The following is a 9,468-nucleotide window of genomic DNA, read 5'->3' on the forward strand; positions in this document are numbered from 1 at the left end:
ATAAGTAATGATGATATTAAAAATTCTTCTTAAAAAAATGGATGGCAATCTTCTTTAGGGATTTTATAGTTCATATGCATATATATATATGCATATATATATAGTCTTTTCACTCTGTAGGGTCAATTGGTTCTTATGTGAGTCTTGAAACATGTAATCGATATTGTTGCATTCTGGAAATTCTTACTCCCATCTTCGGATTTATAAATCAGAGAATTCTTCTTAGATCGTATGTCTTGGGGGATTCATGCTTATATGTCACATAAAGATACTACCGTACCTGGTCTTCCATAGAGGTCTCCCATCCAAGTACTAACCAGGCCCAATGGTGCTTAGCTTCCAAGATCAGACAAGATTGGGCGCTCTAACCCAGGTATGACGGTAGGTTATATTAGGACCTAACATGAAATCCCTTTTATCTTTTCATCTTCATTAAAGAAATGGTGCTATCTCATAATTATCGTTAAATCCTCTAGGAGTCATAGTGTCCAATTCGAAAATCCAGAACATCTCACGTTTGGATAATTTATTTGCAAGATCTCCTCCTCTCTCTCCCAATTCCACATGTTCTATAGCTTTGAACGTTAGGTCATCTGGATCCGATCTATGGTGTGAAATAAAGTGTCTTGACACCATATGAGTCTCCACCTTGTTCTTGATATTCCTTATATGTTCTTGTATACGAAGTTTTAAAGGTCGTTTGGTCTTTCCTACATATTTTATTCCACATGAACATTCCAAGAGGTAAATGACTGAAGTTGAATTGCAATTAAGATGTTGTTTAATTTTGTATTCCTTGGTATTTGCAGAATTACTGAAGTTTTTTCTCTGCCGATGTAAAAATTTGCATATATTGCACTTGCCACATTTGTAACTCCCTGGACAGTTATGGATAATGTTGGATTTTGAAATATTAATATCACTTAACATACTAGGTGCTAGAGAATCTTTGAGATTCCTTGCCTTTCTGAATACAATGGGGGGTCTGGGTGGTAGAATTTCTTTTAAGACTGGATCCATTAGAAGGATCTTCCAATGCTTATTAAGGGAAATCTTAATGTCTCTCTCCTGTGCGTTATATGTTGTGATGAATGGGATGATATTCTTCTCTTCCTCTTCCACATTCTTATATTCCAATAACATATTCCTCTCCATGGTATCCATTTTCTCCTTTGCTTCCAATAGTAACCTTGGAGGATATTCTTTCTCTAAAAATCGATTTGTATATATTTGGATTTGCTCGTTACATGTTTGTGTTTCACTGCAATTTCTTTTTATTCTGTGAAATTGTGAGTACGGAATATTCTCTTTCCATCTTCTTAGATGTCCGCTCTTAAAATGAAGATAACTATTGGTATCTACTTCCTTTATGAAGTTCTTTGTAATGATCGTGTTTTCTTCTCCACGTAGAACCAAATCCAGAAATTCAATAGTACTCTTATTTATTTTCGATGTGAATTTCAAATTCATATTATTCTCTGAAATGTGATTTAAAAACAATTGGAAATCTTCCTCCAACCCTTCCCATATTATCAGAATATCATCTATATATCTCTTAAAAAATATGATGTTATTTCTAAATGGATTATTTTCATAGACATAATTCTTTTCCCAACAACAACATAAAAAGATTGGCAAAGCTAGGGGCAAAAGTTGTCCCCATAGCAGTGCCGCAAATTTGCCGATAAAATTGGTGTAAAAATTTAAAATAATTATGATCCAGATTAAAAGACATTAAATCACATAAAAATTCTTTGTGTGTAGTGCTCATTGTTGGGTCCACTTCAAAATATTCTCTACAAGCATTGATCCCTTTACCATGTTCAATACATGTGTATAAGGATTGAACATCAATTGTGACCCATGAATAAGTTGCTTTCCATTCCATCCCTTTTAAAATTTGTAATAAATTAGTAGTGTCTTTTAAATACGATTGAAGTTCTTTCACATATTTACATAAAAAAAGTCCACATATTCAGACAGGTGTGAAGTTAACGAATCTATTCCTGCGATGATGGGTCTTCCTGGGGGATTTTCCAAAGACTTATGAATTTTTGGTAGAAAATAAAATATGGGGGTTGTAGGATTGGTCTGTAGGAGATATTGGAACTCCTCCTTGGTTAAAATGCCATTATGTAGTCCATATACTAAGAGTCTCCTTAACTCATCCACATATTTCTCCAAAGGATCACAATCGAGTGGTACATAGGAATTACTGTCACCTAATAACCTATGAGATTCCTTAATATATTGTGATCTATCCATAATGACCAATCCCCCCCCTTGTCAGCTTGTTTAATGACAATATCCTTGTTGTTTTGTAAGTTTTTTAAGGCTTCTTTTTCTTTATTTTTCAGATTCTGTTTATTATTGTGTTTCAGATTGCCTTCACATAAGTCTTTCTTAACTAAGTCATAAAAACATTAAGATGATGTCCTTTCGATTCGAGTGGATAATACTTTGATTTACCCTTTAGTCCTGACTTGGAAGCATTCTCCTGAAAATTCTTAATCACTGCGTCATCTTTTCTTACAAAGTGTCTTTTTAATGTCAAGTTTCTTATAAATTTGTTGAGATCAATGAAGGTCTGGAACCTATTCATATTACTTGATGGAGCATATTTTATTTTCTACCAAAAATTCATAAGTCTTTGGAAAATCCCCCAGGAAGACCCATCATCGCAGGAATAGATTCGTTAACTTCACACCTGTCTGAATATGTGGACATTTTTTTATGTAAATATGTGAAAGAACTTCAATCGTATTTAAAAGACACTACTAATTTATTACAAATTTTAAAAGGGATGGAATGGAAAGCAACTTATTCATGGGTCACAATTGATGTTCAATCCTTATACACATGTATTGAACATGGTAAAGGGATCAATGCTTGTAGAGAATATTTTGAAGTGGACCCAACAATGAGCACTACACACAAAGAATTTTTATGTGATTTAATGTCTTTTATTCTGGATCATAATTATTTTAAATTTTTACACCAATTTTATCGGCAAATTTGCGGCACTGCTATGGGGACAACTTTTGCCCCTAGCTTTGCCAATCTTTTTATGGGATGTTGGGAAAAGAATTATGTCTATGAAAATAATCCATTTAGAAATAACATCATATTTTTTAAGAGATATATAGATGATATTCTGATAATATGGGAAGGGTTGGAGGAAGATTTCCAATTGTTTTTAAATCACATTTCAGAGAATAATATGAATTTGAAATTCACATCGAAAATAAATAAGAGTACTATTGAATTTCTGGATTTGGTTCTACGTGGAGAAGAAAACACGATCATTACAAAGAACTTCATAAAGGAAGTAGATACCAATAGTTATCTTCATTTTAAGAGCGGACATCTATGAAGATGGAAAGAGAATATTCCGTACTCACAATTTCACAGAATAAAAAGAAATTGCAGTGAAACACAAACATGTAACGAGCAAATCCAAATATATACAAATCGATTTTTAGAGAAAGAATATCCTCCAAGGTTACTATTGGAAGCAAAGGAGAAAATGGATACCATGGAGAGGAATATGTTATTGGAATATAAGAATGTGGAAGAGGAAGAGAAGAATATCATCCCATTCATCACAACATATAACGCACAGGAGAGAGACATTAAGATTTCCCTTAATAAGCATTGGAAGATCCTTCTAATGGATCCAGTCTGAAAAGAAATTCTACCACCCAGACCCCCCATTGTATTCAGAAAGGCAAGGAATCTCAAAGATTCTCTAGCACCTAGTATGTTAAGTGATATTAATATTTCAAAATCCAACATTATCCATAACTGTCCAGGGAGTTACAAATGTGGCAAGTGCAATATATGCAAATTTTTACATCGGCAGAGAAAAAACTTCAGTAATTCTGCAAATACCAAGGAATACAAAATTAAACAACATCTTAATTGCAATTCAACTTCAGTCATTTACCTCTTGGAATGTTCATGTGGAATAAAATATGTAGGAAAGACCAAACGACCTTTAAAACTTCGTATACAAGAACATATAAGGAATATCAAGAACAAGGTGGAGACTCATATGGTGTCAAGACACTTTATTTCACACCATAGATCGGATCCAGATGACCTAACGTTCAAAGCTATAGAACATGTGGAATTGGGAGAGAGAGGAGGAGATCTTGCAAATAAATTATCCAAACGTGAGATGTTCTGGATTTTCGAATTGGACACTATGACTCCTAGAGGATTTAACGATAATTATGAGATAGCACCATTTCTTTAATGAAGATGAAAAAGATAAAAGGGATTTCATGTTAGGTCCTAATATAACCTACCGTCATACCTGGGTTAGAGCGCCCAATCTCGTCTGATCTTGAAAGCTAAGCACCATTGGGCCTGGTTAGTACTTGGATGGGAGACCTCTATGGAAGACCAGGTACGGTAGTATCTTTATGTGACATATAAGCATGAATCCCCCAAGACATACGATCTAAGAAGAATTCTCTGATTTATAAATCCGAAGATGGGAGTAAGAATTTCCAGAATGCAACAATATCGATTACATGTTTCAAGACTCACATAAGAACCAAATGACCCTACAGAGTGAAAAGACTATATATATATATGCATATGAACTATAAAATCCCTAAAGAAGATTGCCATCCATTTTTTTAAGAAGAATTTTTAATATCATCATTACTTATTATTTTTTAAGGATGTACTATATTAGTCCCCAATAGTATGATTTTAGGATTTTTTACTAGTGTCCACATATAAGTCTACATTATACATCAATATATGTGATATTTATTTATTTATGGAGTTGTTTGAATTCTTGTTATGATTCTGAATAGGTGTGGAGAATAATTAGAAACTATCACAATCTCTCATCATTTTTTAGAGTCCAAGCATATGGCTGGTTATATATATTTAAACTAATATTGTCATCCATTATTCCATATAGGAAATAATAACTAAACTACTATCCCCAGGATTATAAATAACATGATGCAGATGGGAGCATAAATATGGCAAAGAAAATGGAACTTATGAGAGTAGCAAGATGGCTGCGGGCAAAGGAGACATTTAGAGTACAAAGATGGAGGCCGCCAGAAACTGGAGATGCTTTGACGCTGGACGTGACACACATGACGGGCGGACGAGTGGATAAAAGGTCCTATCCTGCACAAGGAAGGAGGAGGCATAGCGCGCAATGGGGACGTTGACAACGGAGGAGGAAGTGATGTAGTGAACTGCTCAAGTAAGGGCGGAAGGACCGCGATGCACGAATAACAAGGGCGGAAGTGATGCGACGCGATACACAGCAAGGAAGGAGTAATATGCTAGCAAATAATTTATATTTAGGAAACAGACTTCCAATTTAACAATGTTTTAATAAAGGAAATGGCCTAATGTGATTCTAAGTGGTTACTCCACTTTAATAGAGAGGAACTGTTTAGAAAACCGGAAGTGATGTCACTAAGGAGCTCTGTCAATTCTTGTTTGTCATTATTAGAGGGGGTATAAATATTGGATACCCCACAGGAGCTAAAATATCCCTTGAAGAAGTCCAGGATACGGACGAAACGCGTTGGAGGCTGCTATTATCTTTCCATTCATGAACTTGCCATTTTTATCAGATAAGCTACGATTTTTATTCCTATTTATTCTGATAAATCTATAGTCCTTTTTTATATATACACATTTTTGTCCTTGGTTTTATGTGTTTTTATGTCATTTATCCTTCATGTAGGAGGATATCTATTGTTGTGTCTGATTAAAACTAATTTATGTTATTTTAAATGAATTTTTGCACTTTTATTGATTCACATTTTAAATTATTTATGCATTTTTTGCACATGTTTATGGAATGTTATGATTGTTAATTCAGTTTATGATCCTTGAAGGATCTCTGCAATAGCACTTTAGTCATATAGACCGTTATTATTTTATAAGTTATACTTTATATATAACAAATTGCATAAATATTTGAGGATAATGATAATTTGATATTACTATCCTTGCATTAGCACTTTTATTGCACGATATCACTTTATATTGTTAGCACTTTATAATAAGCTATATAAGCACAGTAGGCGCTCTATACCAGCTCCTTGTATTTTCTATTTGTTTGTATATGTAATAGATCACCACTGTTACATTATTTTGCTGGTTGAGCTGACACTCACACATTTTTGGGGGTGCATTATAATAGTGTCACATTATTACAAATTTTAGTGTGAGACAATAGACACACAACTGACAAAATACCACATTGAGGGATTTGCACCCAACTGGCGCTGTGATCTTCTGCTGCACGTAAACTTTGGTTATTGAATACAGCAGCCTTTTGGAGGAGTCCCAAACAGATAAACGTACAAAGATGTACAGAAACAATGAACGTCTAAACAAAAGGAGTGATTTATGCCAGAAAATATTTAATGAGGACCATGTTTTACTACAAGAGAGTGTTCCAACCGAAAATTTAGATAACCTGTTTTGGGAGATGGAGAAATCTCTCACTAAAGAGATCAAGGCATGGTGGGACATCAAGGGTCTTGAACATTACATATCAGTTAATAGAATTCCAAGAGGTTTGAGACTATTAAAAAATCCAACCTTTGGTTTCGATAAATCAGAATTTATGGATAAATGGGACAAAATTTTACATAATTGTTCCATGGATTTGATGAAATTAATTATTATGGAAAAGAAAAATATAATGTCAGAATTGGAACTTGAGATAAAACAAAAAGAAACATATATGGAGAAATTCAAGGATAATGGGGAATACAACATTAACGAGAAAGTTTTATCACGCAAACTTGACCGTATTGAAGAGGATGTCATGAAAGGGAAAGAGAGGAAATTTATTAGGGACAAACAAGATTATGACTCCAATAAAGTCAAGAATTGGAGTAGATTTAATAAATCAGTTGGACAACAGTCATTACATAATCCCAGACAAGAAACAACCACTTGGAGAACAGTTCCATCTAGAAGAAAACAAAGTTTTAAAAGGGATGATGTTATGAATGAACAACCCAACTATAGAACATACCACACAAAGAACCGGTTTTTAACACTTCAAAGATTTGATTCAAATAGCGATTCAGATCATTTTTTATCCCCAGGACCAGACCACAATTCAATGAATCCAAGGAAAACCTTCTTCAGGGAAACCACGAAATTGGCATCCCCTATGAAAAGAAGGGTAAGAGACGAAGAGGGATACGAGGAGGCAGGAGGAAGAAATTACAAAAGGAGGAACCTGATGTAGACCCCAAGGAAAGAGGGATCTTTAATCTATCGAAACACATCTTATCTAAACATGAAGTGTCATTATTGAACAAAGGGCTGACATTTGCTCCATCAAGTAATATGAATAGGTTCCAGACCTTCATTGATCTCAACAAATTTATAAGAAACTTGACATTAAAAAGACACTTTGTAAGAAAAGATGACGCAGTGATTAAGAATTTTCAGGAGAATGCTTCCAAGTCAGGACTAAAGGGTGAATCAAAGTATTATCCACTCGAATCGAAAGGACATCATCTTAATGTTTTTTATGACTTAGTTAAGAAAGACTTATGTGAAGGCAATCTGAAACACAATAATAAACAGAATCTGAAAAATAAAGAAAAAGAAGCCTTAAAAAACTTACAAAACAACAAGGATATTGTCATTAAACAAGCTGACAAGGGGGGGGGGATTGGTCATTATGGATAGATCACAATATATTAAGGAATCTCATAGGTTATTAGGTGACAGTAATTCCTATGTACCACTCGATTGTGATCCTTTGGAGAAATATGTGGATGAGTTAAGGAGACTCTTAGTATATGGACTACATAATGGCATTTTAACCAAGGAGGAGTTCCAATATCTCCTACAGACCAATCCTACAACCCCCATATTTTATTTTCTACCAAAAATTCATAAGTCTTTGGAAAATCCCCCAGGAAGACCCATCATCGCAGGAATAGATTCGTTAACTTCACACCTGTCTGAATATGTGGACATTTTTTTATGTAAATATGTGAAAGAACTTCAATCGTATTTAAAAGACACTACTAATTTATTACAAATTTTAAAAGGGATGGAATGGAAAGCAACTTATTCATGGGTCACAATTGATGTTCAATCCTTATACACATGTATTGAACATGGTAAAGGGATCAATGCTTGTAGAGAATATTTTGAAGTGGACCCAACAATGAGCACTACACACAAAGAATTTTTATGTGATTTAATGTCTTTTATTCTGGATCATAATTATTTTAAATTTTTACACCAATTTTATCGGCAAATTTGCGGCACTGCTATGGGGACAACTTTTGCCCCTAGCTTTGCCAATCTTTTTATGGGATGTTGGGAAAAGAATTATGTCTATGAAAATAATCCATTTAGAAATAACATCATATTTTTTAAGAGATATATAGATGATATTCTGATAATATGGGAAGGGTTGGAGGAAGATTTCCAATTGTTTTTAAATCACATTTCAGAGAATAATATGAATTTGAAATTCACATCGAAAATAAATAAGAGTACTATTGAATTTCTGGATTTGGTTCTACGTGGAGAAGAAAACACGATCATTACAAAGAACTTCATAAAGGAAGTAGATACCAATAGTTATCTTCATTTTAAGAGCGGACATCTAAGAAGATGGAAAGAGAATATTCCGTACTCACAATTTCACAGAATAAAAAGAAATTGCAGTGAAACACAAACATGTAACGAGCAAATCCAAATATATACAAATCGATTTTTAGAGAAAGAATATCCTCCAAGGTTACTATTGGAAGCAAAGGAGAAAATGGATACCATGGAGAGGAATATGTTATTGGAATATAAGAATGTGGAAGAGGAAGAGAAGAATATCATCCCATTCATCACAACATATAACGCACAGGAGAGAGACATTAAGATTTCCCTTAATAAGCATTGGAAGATCCTTCTAATGGATCCAGTCTTAAAAGAAATTCTACCACCCAGACCCCCCATTGTATTCAGAAAGGCAAGGAATCTCAAAGATTCTCTAGCACCTAGTATGTTAAGTGATATTAATATTTCAAAATCCAACATTATCCATAACTGTCCAGGGAGTTACAAATGTGGCAAGTGCAATATATGCAAATTTTTACATCGGCAGAGAAAAAACTTCAGTAATTCTGCAAATACCAAGGAATACAAAATTAAACAACATCTTAATTGCAATTCAACTTCAGTCATTTACCTCTTGGAATGTTCATGTGGAATAAAATATGTAGGAAAGACCAAACGACCTTTAAAACTTCGTATACAAGAACATATAAGGAATATCAAGAACAAGGTGGAGACTCATATGGTGTCAAGACACTTTATTTCACACCATAGATCGGATCCAGATGACCTAACGTTCAAAGCTATAGAACATGTGGAATTGGGAGAGAGAGGAGGAGATCTTGCAAATAAATTATCCAAACGTGAGATGTTCTGGATTTTCGA

At 34.0% G+C, this 9,468-nt stretch overlaps 2 pseudogenes; one reads left to right on the top strand and one right to left on the bottom strand.

The window, feature by feature from the left end:
- Window positions 1–268: 268 nt before the first annotated feature.
- LOC148430814 (5S ribosomal RNA) lies at window positions 269–387 on the bottom strand (annotated as a pseudogene).
- A 3,917-nt stretch (window positions 388–4,304) lies between these two features.
- Window positions 4,305–4,423, top strand: LOC148430815 (5S ribosomal RNA; annotated as a pseudogene).
- The last annotated feature ends 5,045 nt before the right edge of the window (window positions 4,424–9,468 follow it).

The sequence above is a fragment of the Taudactylus pleione genome, unplaced genomic scaffold (genome assembly GCF_031769625.1).
Source record: "Taudactylus pleione unplaced genomic scaffold, aTauple2 ptg003137l, whole genome shotgun sequence".
In the NCBI taxonomy this organism is placed as follows: Eukaryota; Metazoa; Chordata; class Amphibia; order Anura; family Myobatrachidae; genus Taudactylus; species Taudactylus pleione.